Source organism: Oppia nitens, unplaced genomic scaffold (genome assembly GCF_028296485.1).
Source record: "Oppia nitens isolate AA-2021 unplaced genomic scaffold, nextdenovo-longstitch-racon4-pilon3 scaffold9_pilon_pilon_pilon, whole genome shotgun sequence".
NCBI classification, from domain to species: Eukaryota; Metazoa; Arthropoda; class Arachnida; order Sarcoptiformes; family Oppiidae; genus Oppia; species Oppia nitens.
The window spans coordinates 1370305-1387719 of NW_026533253.1; the positions used below are offsets into that span (position 1 = coordinate 1370305).

At 22.5% G+C, this 17415-nt stretch overlaps 1 protein-coding gene across 4 annotated transcripts in view; it reads right to left on the reverse strand.

Moving 5' to 3' along the window:
- Nucleotides 1–17415, reverse strand: part of LOC128964841 (POU domain protein 2-like) — a 111980-nt gene that overhangs the window by 49328 nt on the left and 45237 nt on the right. For 3 of the 4 annotated variants that reach the window (XM_054311487.1, XM_054311489.1, XM_054311486.1), the window contains one exon: nucleotides 12259–12441. The gene's annotated coding sequence lies outside the window, so the exon portion shown is untranslated. Of the gene's footprint in view, nucleotides 1–12258; nucleotides 12442–13757; nucleotides 13772–17415 lie in introns of those variants that run through there. The other variant, XM_054311488.1, reaches the window with a different exon arrangement.

A 17415-nucleotide genomic window follows, 5' to 3' on the forward strand; every position in this document is an offset into this window, starting at 1 on the left:
TAATCTCAATTTAAACAATTTCAAAAATTTATTTTATCATACAATTGTTGAATATCTGATATACAACTACTAGATTGAAAAAATAGATTGTTACTGATATTCTTTATAGATTACTCTAACGATAAGCTTATATATAATTGATATGTGAGTGACTGACTACTACTATACCGATGTATTCAATGAGAGCAGCACATGGAGCACATAGAGCCCGGGGCTCATTAAAGTTAGAGTCTATTATGTGTCTGTAATGACCAGTCATCATATGGAGAGGAGAGCTCATGTATGTCATAATATGACTCACAACTTGAATATTATTCCCGGAATATAAACTCAACAAAAAAAGTTTGATTTCAATTGTATTTATTATTATTATTATAGTATATATGAATCGATAAAAAATTCTCTCTCTCTCTCTCTCTCTCTCTCTCTCAAGAAATACTAAATATAAATGTTATCTCTGAATGTTTAGGTCAGATCAAGAAAGAAAGAAAGAAAGAGAGAGAGAGAGAGAGAGAGAGAGAGAGAGAGAGAGAGAGAGAGAGAGAGAGAGAGAGGTTTGAGTGACTGACTGTCAACAAAACCGGACCATTAATTGTGTGCTAATGGTATATAAGGGAAAGACATTTTCAATTGACATCACAACACAACACTAGTGTTATGACCCGACACACAGCTATAGACAAGAAACTGAAAGAATAAGTATTTATTATTCAATCAATGATAATAAGCTATAATATAGATCATTGAATAACATATTGAGCTCTTAATAATACAGAATATATGAATAGTAATGTCAAATGAAATGGCAGTTAAAGTGACTTTGATTTTCATGGATAAGAATCGCATAAATTGTCATTATTTTGGACATCAATGATAGTAAACTTGCATTTAAGTTCAGTAATGTTTTCTGGCCCTTACATATACAGTAATACAGTAATATCAGTATAAAATTCAAACTACATTTATTATTGAATTTTAGACATTAAATTTAACGATATGATTAAATGTACCAGGGTACTAGACTAAGTAATGCACTTATGTGAATAGGGATGTCTAATAGTGCATAAAAAATTTTTATATATAAATATAATTTATGTTTTTATATGATTATAATATGATTATGATAATTATGAAATTATTATAAAAGAAACTTATTATCAAACATCTAACAACAAATATTTTTTTATTATGTTTATATAATCTAATCAATTGCATAATTATTAATATATTTTTATAATATAATACTTATTTAACCAAGAAAACATAATTTAAAAACATATTATATTAATATAGAAATTTTTAATAATTAATTTATAATTATTAATTAGTCTGACAATTGCAAACTATATATTTTAAATACTATTGTCATCTCAAACTCTATAAGTAATCATTTAAAAGTATAATCAATACAAATATATAGTAGAGTCGGGCGAAAATAAAATAAGTATTACTTTTTTTTGCTACTTATTCTGGTGGATCAAAGAAAGTTATACAAACTACTAGTGCTATACTGGCACCGGTATCATAGCAACATCATATGAAACACATTTTATTCAAAAATGCCAGTTCAAGTCCAGTGCAAAATAAAAGTTGTCATTTTGTTGGCCAAAAAATGATGAAAATTGCATTTGAGAGCTGAGAGAGAGAGAGAGAGAAAAAAAAGAGAGTATGGATTTCCTATCGGAGACTGCGTTCAGTTGCATATAATGTACAATCAATTGTTAAAATACAGTATAAAATCATTTTCTATGACTAAGTGCTCGAAACGGACATCAAGTGGTGGTAGAAGTAGTAGTAGTAGTGAGGGGTCATTACAGGCTGTCATTACCTTAACTAATGTTAAACGATGCAAACAAATGTGATTCAAGATTGATATATTATTTTTAGTTATAATATCTACAAAATTTTTATTCATTATAAACCGAATATATAAATAAATTTTTGTATTATTTCTAAAATAAATTCAATAATTTCCTATTTATTAATGCAAAAAATAGTATAGTTTTAGATGAATAATAAATGATTAGATTTTTTAAAAATATTTAAAATAGTAGTAAAAGAGCTGGTATTTGGTTGGCTCATACATATGTCAAAGGGTGGTTGCATTGCATATGTATGTATGTATAGCACAGGACATTGATTTTTTGCTAGCAGTTACACAACCATTGAATGCGCTCTCAAATAATGAAAGAGTATATAAAATAGTATAAAATGGGCGGAGATTTTGATTTTGCAGTCGTAAAGGATTTGATAGCGTTTTATAAAAAAATATATTGAATTTCAAATAGCGTTCAGAGCTCTCTCTCTCTCTCTCTCTCTTCAATGTGTCGGTGCGATATTGAGAGAGATGCAGGAGTTTGCTATTCATTCATTCATTCATTTACTGTATACACTCTCTAACTCCCGGTGCTCACTCTCTATTTCCCCTCTCCTCTCTCTCCAATCGCTACAGTATTGCAAAAGTCGACCCTTTTATCGATTTATAAAAAAGTATAAAATTTTAAAATAAAATTCACTTTACATGCTTTCCCTTTTCATCATTTGATATCAAATCCTAAAATTTTATTTAAAATAAGAGGAGGAGTGGTAGTGAGGAACTGACGATTCAATGGATAACCATTTGTCGTGTTTTGCAAATCAAAATATTATATTTCACTTTCATTTTTGATTTTTAGAAAAAATTGCTTTTATTATAAAAAGCAAATTAAAATAAATAAAAAATCATTTGGAAATCAAATATTTTTATATTAATACTTATATATATATATATATTTATATTGTAGAAAATATAGAAATAGTATTGAATGACAATTATATGTTATATGAAGTCATAAAAATTATTTAATATTTTGTGAGATTAAATTTTAAAAAAATCTATAATTGGTAAAACATATTGAAAACTTTATAAATCAAATTAAGGAAAAAATAAATAAAATTGTTAACAATTTATCTTTTAGATGCAAATATTATATAATACAACTAAATACTAGAAAATTGATTGCTACTGATTATTATCCCAATAATTATTTGAAAATATATAGCTAACTGTATATAATTGTCGGATAACAACAATAGGGAAATATATTTTATGGCTTTTATTCATTCACTAATGTTTACAATGAATTGCTGGCACCGGCCTAATGATGATGTCGATGCTGAGCACACACACACACACACACACATACTATGGCACACATTGACCACCGGATTTAATCTCTATGGAAACGACACTCTCTTTCAAAAGTGTCGATCCCTTGTCATAATATTTCCCATTTAAAACTATTGCAGACATTGACACAGAGATTGGGGCAATCAATGATTGAATGAAACGTATAGTGATTTTTAGTTAAATTAAATATATATATTTTACATTTTGTTTCATACAATATATGTTGGTATCCAATTACATGATGTCACATATATTATACATGTATAAATATTTTGAAACTTAAATTATTATTATAAAATTACATATAATTAACATATGCCTCCGATTAACGTCAATCAATAGTTATGATAATATTTATAATACATGTTTGAAATTTTGTAGTTTTTTTTCGATAAACAAATGTATTCAAAAGTTAAGATATTGTTATACGGTTTTTGTTTAACATAACAGGTATTAATATAAATGTATAATTTAGTTGAAGGGCTGTCTTTTTATAATAAAAGTATATTTAAAAGATTGACGTTAAGGTAAATATTTTGAGCACTGGGATGTACGGGATGTATGGTCTATATACAGTATAAATATATATATATATTGTATTAGTGAATACAAATATGACATCAAAAGGCAATAACAGATTTATTTGACGTTTGGATCACTACTATACACATCGGTATCTCAACGCTTCTGTCACTACTACTGTATATTACAACAACACTACTGACTATTACCTAACAACAGACGGACTACTGGTGTATCAATAAGTGTTATGTTATTGAAAGATATGGATATTGAAAGTCGTGTAAATGGCAGTCATATTAAAAGCTTTTATTTATATTTATATACATATTATTAGTACTATTGATGTGTTTGGTTTGTAATATTTGCTTATAATAAACCATATATTTCATACCATTAGTCTCTCTCTCTCTCTCTCTCACACACACACACGCACACACTCACTCACTCACTCACTCACTCACTCACATATTATATAAACAGAGCTTATGGTTGTATTGTTAAACAATATATGCCTTGTGGGCCTAAATAATATATTAACCCAACCTCAACATGACTTATATATATAGTGTGTATGTATGTTGTCTTAGTATATGTTATATTTGTAATCACAAGAGTGACACATACAGTGTTATTATTAATGTCTATTGCATAATAATCACATGACATCCCTTTCCTTTTACTACATGTAAACTTGCCTTAGAGTCATCATATCTGATGGTTTTGGATATAAATTGTAAATTCAATGGTCACCGACAACAGTGCAGTAAATATAATATACTGTATAAATGATATGAAAAGTCGACTTTCATTTATATTGAAAACACATTCATAATACCGCATAATATCACACAATATTTGAGTCTAATATTATATATATAGTATTGAAATGCAATTATTAGGCATTAGAGGTGAACCATAGGAATGGTAGGGAATGGTAGCTGAGATTGACATTCCATTATTCACAGCAACCCATGAATTCCAATGCAATCTATGGATAGTAATCATCAAAATAAAGTGCTTTGAATGCAAAGGCTGTGTTAGTCAATGAAACCTACAGTAATGCTGGACTTATATTATATGAGCACAAGTAGTGTATAGTATTGAAATCAAATGATTTACTGATTCCTCTAATGTATGGCAGAGTCGACACACAAAATATATGGTTTGCTTCACTTAACGTATGCAATGCATTGGCAATACATTTGATGAATACTTGCCATGCATTGCATTCATTGCTAGGGATTCTCATACTATACTGAATAGTCAATCAATGGTATGGTCAGTATGTCTGAGACTTTGGAAAATACAAGAGTTATATTCACTGATAATATTGTTGTTGTTGTAGTAGTAGTAGTCGTGATGTCCAATACATTGATGGCAATCATCATATGCTTTGTATGGCATTCACTCACTTCTCATTTCGCGACACAATATTTTTTTGCTAAACATCTCATTGCATACAATCAACGGTATTGATGATAGCAAATGGCATATACAGTGTATATATACCGTATATATAATCTATATTATAATTATGTTATGTAATCATTATAACAATCACACCATATCTGGAAAAATAAGACATTTTTCGTGTACAACAAATCAATGGAAATATTATTCTTGTATTTTGTTATAAAAACATTTCTGGTCTTATGATTTGTTAATCAAGTAATGTCTACAACAATATAAATATCACATTTCAATAAAACTAATAATAATATTCAGAATATTTAATTATTTCCTTTAGTATATACATTACATACATTATAACTTATAGTGCATAAGGTATACATCATTATATGATATCTCATATCTCCAACTTATTATTGTTATTATTATTTATTAATATTATTTCTACTTAATTATAACATAATACAAGCAAAATTGACTTAACTTAATTTCTCTGTAGGTATATTATAAAAATACAATATTACAGGTATTATTGACAAAAATAATTAATAATTAATAAAAAATTGTTATTAGTATGTAATTTAATAAATATTTTTAAAAATATTTTATTATTTATCTATTTATATTAAGTAAATTATTATTTAAATTATTTAATTAAATTATCATTAGTCTTATTACTATATATTTGACAAATTTATTTTACAAAAAAAAAACTAAACTATTATTAGATAATTTTATAAATTTTGATAATTATTATAACATTTAGCAAACAGTTATCAAAAATAATAATTATTAATACAAGCGTTCCATCTATTGGAGAGTACAAGCGTTAGACATAAGGTTTCATCAATAGTTTAATATAAATTTACAGTATTGTATATAATTCATAACATTTGTATTCAACACATTTATCAAATACATTATTTGAATCAATCAATTAATTTTTTATTTTTAATATAATCCGATTATTTATGATTTTTTGAAAATTTACGTATTTAAATGACGTAAACTATTAAAAGTTAATCATTAATACGTAAATGTGATAAATATTGTTTAAAGTTTTTTTTTTAAAAAAAAGAAGCTAAATATTGTTTTATTTATAAATTTATATTTTAAAATAAGATATTTTTATTAAATAGCACATGATTTGATTTTTTAAAAGCATTTTTTTTAATTAAATTCATAAAAATAATAATAATAGCACTCCTTATAAATATTATCAATACATTTGTAAAATAAACGAAACTATAATATATTTTAAACAAAAGTATAAAAATAAATTTATACAGTATTTAAATTATAATATATTTTCATAATTCTTTTATAACACAAATTTCATTTATTATTATTATTATTATTATAATATTTTAAATTGAGATTTTAAAAAACGGGGCCGACTAATGATTAATCACTTTTTTTGCTGTTTTAAAATATCATAAAATATAATATTAATAATATTAAAGATAATCTTATAATTATTGTTTATGATAATTATTTAAATATATCAAATCATTAAAAATCAGTAAATTATATATAAATTTACATTTATTTAAAAATGTAGTTAAAATAAATTTATGTTTTTTTTCTATTAAACATATTTATTCCACTATTTAAAAAAATGTGTTATATGTTAATGAGATTTAACGCTAAATGTTTAGGAAAGATGAATATAAAAATGTTAATTAAAGTAAAGTTTTTAATATTAATATTTTTTTTAATAAAGTAATTTCTTTAAGCAGATTTGCCTTTTGAATTAAACACTTTCTTTTTATTTTTTAAATTAATGCCTTACCTTAAGGTTATAAATGAAATAAATGTGTGATAAAAGCATAATTATCAATAAGTGATGTAAATGTTATTTAATTTTCATTTTATTTAATAATTTTATATTACAATATAGTTTAAATAGTAGTATTGATAGTAATTTTGTCAATTATAACCGCCAGTAGTAATATCTTGATTGTATTTATTGTATTAAACCATTTGGTTTATACGGTAGTATATATATACGGCACTTATGGGCAATACTTATTAAGTTTGGTTTTTAGTTAATGTTTCAAACAGTATATACAGTACACACACACAGTATGTGATGAACTAAACAGTAAACTAAATAGTATATAACAAGAGCACTGGTAGCACAACAACAACAAAAAATTGAGTCAACAACTAATTGTCGAAAAGGGATCAATTGGCAGATGAAGTGACCAACTAATGAAAGTCAAGCCACACATTAACCACTGAAAGAGAGAAAGAGAGAGAGAGAGCACTGACACATAAATTGTGTGATTGAACTCAATTAGACATTGACTTTGACTTAACTGTTAACACATATTAAATCTTTAGTTATATATATATTTTTTGGTTGTTTGCTGTAAAAGTAGTGTTTATATGGTTATAATAAATCGGATATTATTGTGTGTCAAACATTTTATTATATCATTTTCTTTCAACAATTATATGGTATTTTTTTTGTCTCTAATTATGATATATTAAGTGTATATCATCGATATATTTGATAATAACTAATACACTATATTTTGTAAAATTAATTAATTTGCGTCAAATATATTGAAATAAACATATTAATAATTAATATATTGCATATTATTTTGAATATAATTATAATTATATCTTATTAATTTTTAATTAAAAATATTTTAATGTTATTTTCAATAATACTAAAATTTATTTTTATGTCATTTATAATATTATAAATATTATATTATTACTTTATATACCGTATATTTTCATAAATAATTAAATATTTATATCAATATACAGGTATTATAATATAATTAATATTCTATTTTATTGCTTCAATGAATAAATAGGAAATAAATTTCTATGAATATTAATTTAATGAAGTATTAATAAATCTTTTAGAAATTTAAATTTTTATAAATACTAAATTTTAATGTTTTAAAAAGCAAATTCATTAACATAATTTAATTAACATAATAAAATTTTTAATGCATTTTGCATAATTTTAAACTATCATTAAATATCGATAACAAATATTATATTGAGCTAATAGACATTAAATCTACTATTAAATCTATATAAAGAAATTATATTAATAGTTTAATTTAGTATTTAATTAACATATATCATATAATATTTTATACAAATATAATTATAACTAGTATTCATTTAAAAAATAGACTAATTAGTTAAATATTTAGTAAAACCTAATATAATGTTATTTTAATTAAATAATTTTATTCAATAGATCCTTCAATTTAAAATAAATAATTAATAAATGAAATGTACGGTATGTTTGACATGTATTGTATGAACCAATAGTCAAGATCTTGTTTTTACAACACTAATACTAATATATAGATATCAATGATATAAATAATATAAAAATAACTCTAAAAGATTTGTATAGTTTTTTTAGATCTATGCAATATTTGAGTTAATTAGTTGTTTAAAAAGTGCACAAATCATTTGAGGTAACAATAAATTACTTACAAAAAAATAATAAAATACTTTATAAAACATGACTAGTCGTAGGCTATAAATCTAATTAGACATTCAATAGAAAAACTAGATTTACAATAATTTACTATTTTTGTATAAAAAGTTTTTACTTATTTTATATAATTTAGATTCTAAAAAAAATTATGCAGTTTTAATTAAAAATTATTATCAAATTTTATATTGAATTTAATTATTCAAATTATTATTAAGCAAAATTAATTGCACATAGTAATTAAGTTTTAATATAATTTTTTTTTAATTTAGACAAATCTTTAATAATAATAGTTATTTAATGAAAATGTTACTGTTTTACTCTATCTCATTATACAATTATATTTAATTATAATTATCGTCTAATTAGTTGTTTATTCATTTATGTCTATAAACCTATGCCAATGAAAAGGTCGTGTTTTAAACATTAAGCCAATGTTTAACCTCTTGGGAGGAAAAAATGCCATTTAGTTCACAGAAAGAAAAAAACAGTAAAACAAAACCTTTAATTATATCAATGTTTTTTTTTGGAGAAACAAAAGGGATATAGAAATGTCTAAAAATTACTGTTTAAGTAATTGCAATGATTTTCTGAAATTATAGACAAATCTACTGAGTATTTGTACTGTTTTTTTTGTTTTAACACAGTTTGCTTTTTTACACAAAACTAATACAAGTATTTTAAATTTAAATTACTTATAATACTAATAATAACTACAATAAGTACAATACTAGCACTAAAAAATAATGTAAACAAAATTATATATTTCTTAACATGTTTTTATCTATTTAATAAAAAATACAAATAATTTATTTTTTTTACAAAAAAAAAACAAAAATAATAGATATAATTATATATAATACAATAATAGAGAGCTCATTGTTTTAACTAGATGAGTTTTGTTTTGGTGTCCAAATGATTTATTACTTTTTTTGAGACTACAGTATATACACAGATAAAAACTTTAGACAACTTGTGAATAGTCCTAAATCTCAATGACATTACGGGTCAAACGTTTTTTTCCTTAACACACAAATATAATATTACAGAAATAAACAAATTTTTGTAAATTAATATAAACATATTATTTAACATACTTGAATATAACATTGGATTTTTGGCCCTCAAAACAATTATCTATTCATATATATATATATCTGCAATATTTGTCACTATAAATCCAATCGTGATATTTATCACTTCGCAAAAATTATAAATTTTATTTGCCATTAAAATATAAAATACAAACTTTGTTTATAATTAATGTATTTGGCATAAAATTATCAAATTTTCGCACTTTTTTCTAATACTAGTGTTTTAACTAATGATCTAAATAATGAAGTTTTTTAGTGTTTCTAATATATTCAACTGGTTTTTTCAATCATTTAATGCTACGTGTATTAACCAAAATATAACTTATGAAATTTTATTGTAAATTTTACTATAAAATATTACATATTATATAATATATTAGTAAGGATATAATAAAAAAATAAATTTTGATCATAAAAAAACAAATCTAATACTTATTTTTTATTTATTTTTAGATTATGTCTAATATAAATATTTTAAGTTGTATTCAACTATACATAATCACTAATAATATAGTAGTATATCAATAATACTGTATGTTTGAAGTTAAAAAAACACATTGAAATACTTATTACAATATTCATATATCTTTGTATTTAATCTTTTTTTTATTTTCCTAACAAAAAAAATCCATAAATTTTTATGTTTTATTTTTCAATAGGTGTTTATATAATATATATTTATATCATTACATTTTTAAAAAATATTTATAATCGTAAAAATATATATATAAATTGCAATAATATTTTGGTTGAGCAAATAAATAGCATTTTTCAATTTTTTATATTAACATAATAAAAATATATAAGGCCTGATTTGTTAATGTTTTATTTTTTATAATAAAAAAAAAATTAAACTCAACAAAAAATAAATAAATGTTTAACACATTTTCAAAGATAAAATAATGTGCATTTAATATTATTATTTGCAAACATACTGTACGACTACGAAAAAAGCTTAATTGAAATAAAAATATAAATAAAATACGAGAAAAAATAAGATAAAAACACGTAAAACAAAGAAAAACTATTTAGTATTCGTGGGTTAGCTCAACACCGGTATCACTATTAGGTCCATTACTTTCATAATCACCGGCACATTAAATTTATTGACAAATTATTATCAAAACTATAAATATTATAATTGCAGTCATATCTTTTATCGACATATTATTTATTCAATCTAAAATATTATTATGATTATTATTATATATATAAAGTATATTATGAATGAATTTTTATGATTACTTTCAACAACAAAGAATAATTCTGTAGATCAGATATAATATATTTACATTATATATATATATATACAGTATATAAATTGTATATAATATATTAACCTATTATAAAGATAAATGTTATGTAAAACGGAAAACAAAAAAAATATTTGATATTAAAAGCTAACTTATATAATATACAGTAGAGTATAATACAGAATATACTGAACTAAAAAAATGTCATTTAAATATAATTGTTATACAGATTTTTTTGCTGTGATATAAATATGTGAAAAGGCAGTGATTTTACAATTTTGTAGTTGAATTGAATTTAATTAACTAATCAGCTAAATGTCCACATAATTTGAAGAGTAAAAGTTATTTTTTTGTGACAAAAAAATTCACACAAACAAAATGCTTAGCAATTCATGTGTTGAATGCATAATATGTTTGACATTTATTTAGTATATATATACTGAATATATATATAAGTATTTATGTGTCTAATATCTATATATATATATGATATTTTCAAAACTCTAAAAAGACTAACTAATATATATAAGTATCAATTTTAAATATTGCATACATAAATGCATGGACACAACTGTATACTAAGTGAGGCCCTCCTGTTATCTTAAAGTTTATGTATAAAAATATAAAAATTTAATGTCCTTTTTAATAGATACTTTTTTATTCACAATTTATGCCATTTTTGTCCCAAAACACCACTGAATATAAAATTCCTACAAAACATAAATAAATACCGAAAAGAGAGGCCCACTTAAGAAAATATGAGACAAAAATATAAAAAAAAAAGTTTTTTATTATAGATATTTCAATTGAATAGCTATTTATTTTATTTTAACTTTTTTTGAGGCAATCGTATTTTCGTAATAATCATAATAATATATACATTACTTATTCATAGCTAATCATTTTGATCTTATTTTTAGTGACAGAGAAATGTCGTTTATTTGATGCCAAGCATTGAATATAAATATAACATAACATATGTGTCACATCAGTGAATATTATAATAATCTTATGGCATAAATCAATTAATTTACATTATATATGCTATGACCTAACCTAGAGGTTCATCATATCATTGAAAAAAAGAAAGACCAGTCCCTTAAAATTTTATTATATTTTATTTTTCATTGACAACACTTTATTAGAAAATTTTCACAATTATCATTGCATTAAATTTAATGTGATTTTCTAATAATTAATTAAAAACTCACTAAAAAAATAATGTTTTCGATTATACTTTCGCTAACTATTATATTTATAAAGTATCTTATTTAATGTTATTATTATTAGTAAAAATATTAAAGAAAATTTTTTAAAAATAATAATATTTACCTTTAATATAGTTGTGATGATAAATACTGTTTTGTTTTTGATATTAATGATGAATATGTTTGAAGTAATTGGTCGCACAATAATTGTTGTGATGATTGAGTAGGACTTGTTGTCGACAAATAGCACGTGTAGTACACATATATATATAATAAAAACGACTACCAATTACTTAACGATTGTACCCTTTGATGAAAAAATAAATAGATAACCAAATAAATAAATTAGTATTTTTAATTTATATTTATTACAATGCATTATATGTCAAAATTTAATTAATTATTTTGATAGTAAAAATAATAAAAATAATTAGTATTATTATATTAATAAATTATAAATTAAACTTTTTGACACACCAATATAATACTATACAATACTAATATATAAATTATATACTGTATATAAATATTATTTTCTCGAATATTGTAATTATTTTCCAATGGAAATATACTGTAATTTTAATATTTGATTTGATAATTAAAGTTAGATAAAATTATCATATTATTGTAATATTTAAAAAACAATTCAATGCCAGGAATATTACTACTACTACTACTACTAATAATAATAATAATAAAGTAAATTGTGATAATTAAAGTAATGTTTGATAATTTCTATGTTTATTTTATTTATGTAAATGCTTGTATATTAAATATAAATAATAAATACGTTTATGCAAGCAACTAAATTTTTATAGATATAGCATATAATTCAATTAAATTGTTTGTAAATTTTTGATCATAAATTTAAATATCAATTTATTAATACAAATGTTTTTTTAAACCAAAACTTTAAGCGAAAGAACCGCAAATAAAAATAAAAATCGTATTACAGTTAAAGTTGCAAATTAATAGATAATGTTTTACTTAACAAAAATAAAATAAATAATGTATAAAAAACAAAAAATATAAACAAGTTACTAACATAAATAATAATTAGATAAAATACGATATAATTACTGTATTATCACAGGTATGGCTTAACCAACAACAAAAAAACAGAAATTTGATAAAAACAAACAGCTATTGAGTGCAATACCAGTGAGGTATCTAAAAAATAAACGGTTGGCGTTTATAACAAATGATTTAATTATGTTTTAAAAAATTTTATATTTTATTTTGTTTTTGCTGTGAAACAAACAGCCATACGTAACCACCAAATATAGAGTAGTATTTTTATGTTTATATATATATATATATCTGTTTTTTAGCAAATAAATATACCCAAAAACCCGTCCAATTAATTTTGATCCCCAGGCCATACATAAACAACATTTGTATGGACTCTACTTATGTAAAGAAGGTCTATAAATATCAAATCACAGGTATATTAGATACCGTATATACAGTATATATATAGATATATGACTTAAATATAAATATATATTATTTTTTTAAGGATAAGCTTCCAATTCTAGGAAACAGGCATTAGATGTAAATATACAGTAAATTATAGCAATAGAAAAAAGTACATCAAAATTAAGGTAACAAATGTTTTCTTACATCACAATAAATGGCATCAAATGTGTTATTCAATGTACAGCATATATATATATATCAATGTTTTATATCCCAAATGTTGTGTTTTACCAGAGAGTTAACACACAATGTTTTTGCACACATATTATCCGTTCATTAATATTACAATTCACATAAATATTATTAGCAGTTAGTTTTTATTAAATAATATGTTTTAATGGTGATTATTGTTAAACACAAATATTATAAATAAGAATAAAAGTTATTTATAATATATAAACAAAAATTTGTATAGTAGTCAATATAGTTCACAAATACTACAACAACAACAAAAAATCTTAATTATTCAAAAACAACAACAAAATAAAAAACAAAACTTTTATGAATACGAATGTAAATATAAATATTACTGTATTTCTCAATGTTTTTCTTATTATTTTTTTTATGATGAAAAAAATAACGTAAGACTCATTTACTTGAAACGAGAGAGTATATTAGTGAGTGAGTGTGTGTTAAGGACAGGGATGGCGATGAGATCAGACTTGGAAAGCGGGTGTTCTCTCTAAACATAAGCCTATGGTTCGTGCCGTTCGCTAAAGTGGACGTCCCACTCCTTGCTATTACAGTATATATACTGTATATATATATATAAGGTATATAAATACATACAACAACTTTAATATAGTGTATATACTATATACCTGTTGCTCATAAAGTATATACACTATGTGTTTGTCTGTTTTAGATCTTTTACCCAAACATAACATCATTAACATTACACTTCACTCTCTGTAAAAGTCAATTAATTGTATGTTTTTCTTATTCAAATCTTTTTGTTAAATAAATTTCAATGCAATTGCATAGCGAGAAACTCCCCCCAAAAAAAGGCAGTCAAAGAACAGCCTCAATAGCAGCCACACTATTAAAAGCATTTAAATATAAGTTGTATTTATATATATATATATTATATATTATATTTGTATAATAAAAAACATTTACATTTTAAACATCAAATGCAAAGCACATATACTGTGTATATATTTTAATAGAGTTTACTTCTCTCTCTCTCTCTCTCTCTCTCTCTCTCTCTGTTAAACAGTGCAGACGGAGAGTAAACTATGTGTGCATTTAAATAACGATAGCACCGGTCGGTGGGACTGAGCCAGAGATCAGAGGCCAGACCTTGAGTTTTGATAAATATGCAGCGATTATTTGGTTGTGCATTAAAATTACTTTATTTTTTTAAAGACTCACAAAAAGCCAGAAATATTTTACTTTTTAATATATACTGCAAAAAGAGGGCTAAAACAGCGCGCTGTATGTATAAGAGAGAAAAAATTCATTTAATGTATTAAAATTTAATATATAAATATATATTAGTTATATATTATATTATATATACTGTATATTTGCAAAACCATTTGGAAGTGCATACAAAATATATTTACCTTTTTTATACATACATTACACGCTATGAAAGTGCATTCGTGAGGCAATAAATAGTCACAAATAATAAAACATTGCGATTAAAAATCACGGATTTTCTCAATGTTTCTATCAATATGTGTGTATTTTTTTAACAAAAAAATGTTTCATAAATGTACCATGCTCAATTTTATTATACAATATAAATATACGTACCGTACATTTTATAAATTTTTTCTGCTTAATTTTGTTGCCACCTTTATGCTACACACATAAACATACATAAACACAACAAGTGCACAACAGTGTCATTTTTATGGGAAAATAGTTATTGAAAAAGCAGATTAAAAAAGCAAATTTAATTATCCATATATATCAAGTTTATATTTTTAAGGTTACATTGCGAAAGGTAAAAGTTTGCAGAAAAAAAATATTTTATGTATAATTTTTTTTAGATAAATCTCATATTATGTGTCTTTTAATTGGCAATTATAAGTCTCAATAGAAATAAGTATATATATATATATATATATATATGTGTGTGTGTGTGTGTGTGTTTAAGAGAGAGAGAGAGAGAGAGAGAGAGAGAGAGATCCCTAATACCATTTATAATGAACTCAGAGTAGAGGCCCAGATATTTTAGGTCTCATTTTTTTTGCATTACATATTAATAGACAAAAATGTTTAACTATCTAATACACTACCGTAACGTATAACAGGAATAATAATAATCACTGCATTAATGTGTTTTCTGTTGAACAACGAAAAAATGTTAATAAATCTAATATAGTGTTGGTATTAATTTTCATTAAAAACATTATTTTGCTTCTCTATTAAACATAATTTAAATATAAATAGACTTTTCACTTATGCCTTCAAGCTATATCACTGGCTTTTAATAAACAGTATAAAGTATATATGATTTTTTTTTATAAACTATAGTTTAGTTATTAATACAAATAATTACATTCAATACATTAGCGAATTGAATGAGTGAGTGTTACTAATTATATATTTAAATTTTATTTAATTTAATTTTTTTTGGGTAAAAATTGCATTTTTTTTATTAAATAATATGCTATATATGCAGTATATAATCTTATATATATATAATATATACAAAAAAATCTATATTATACCTGTACTCTATTGAATGCATAACACGACCTTCATTTAAATGCATATTAAAATTTGTGCTTGTGCATATTAATATATCTATTATAATAATAAACTCTGTTTTTTTAATGGCCAACAAAATTGCCACTTCATGTAAATAATTTACACAAAATAACTCTTAAAAAATGTTTTAAATGTAATAATTAAATAAATTGATTTAAGTCACGATATTTAACATAACATACTACAAGTTTATGATATACTGTAACATTAATGTATACTATAGATGATTGTATAATAATAAAACTGTCTAAATATAAAATAGTAGCCATTGAATACAATGTTTTAGAAAAAATGCATTTAATATATAATAAACCAAATAATTTTTGATGGTATAGTATATACTAAATAAAAAAAAATCTCTTGTAATTATTTATAATAACTAATAATTGGATCATATTTTATATTTATTAGCAATTAAAATGTTTGAATCATTATTAAAAGAAGTTTTCAGTCAATTCAAATAACTTGAATATAGTTTATATAGACTATTATCAAACAAACAAACAAAAAAAAATAGATTAGAATTACTATTAATTTTTAATACAGTATTTTATAACAATACTAATTTAAATCTAAATATTTTTTCTTAAATATTTATAAAAATTTATAATAGAAAATACTAATCTATTTGATAATAAGTTAATATTAATTAAAATATTATTTTTTTCAATGTCGATTTCTAAATCTTTAGTCTATTTTAAATTACAATGACCATGGATATTTAATATATATATATATATATATAAATGCTATTAAAATGCTTTTATATCATTTGTAGAGTCAAAATAAAATTCAAAATTATAAATAAAAAATGTCTGAGAGTTCATAAATAAGTCAATAAAAAATACACGAAACTCATAATAAATCTAAATAATTGTTTTTTATGAGATATTTTTCAGATTATGCTTAATATTAATGTTTTTAATTTTTAGACATTTCAATGTAAATTTTTAAATACCAATTGATTTTTATAACTGAAATAAAGTTTCTATGATTTGAATTGTTGTTATTAACTACTATTTTAAACAATTATAATAAAATGTCAATCAAAAAGTAATTATTTTTAAAACGATGAGAA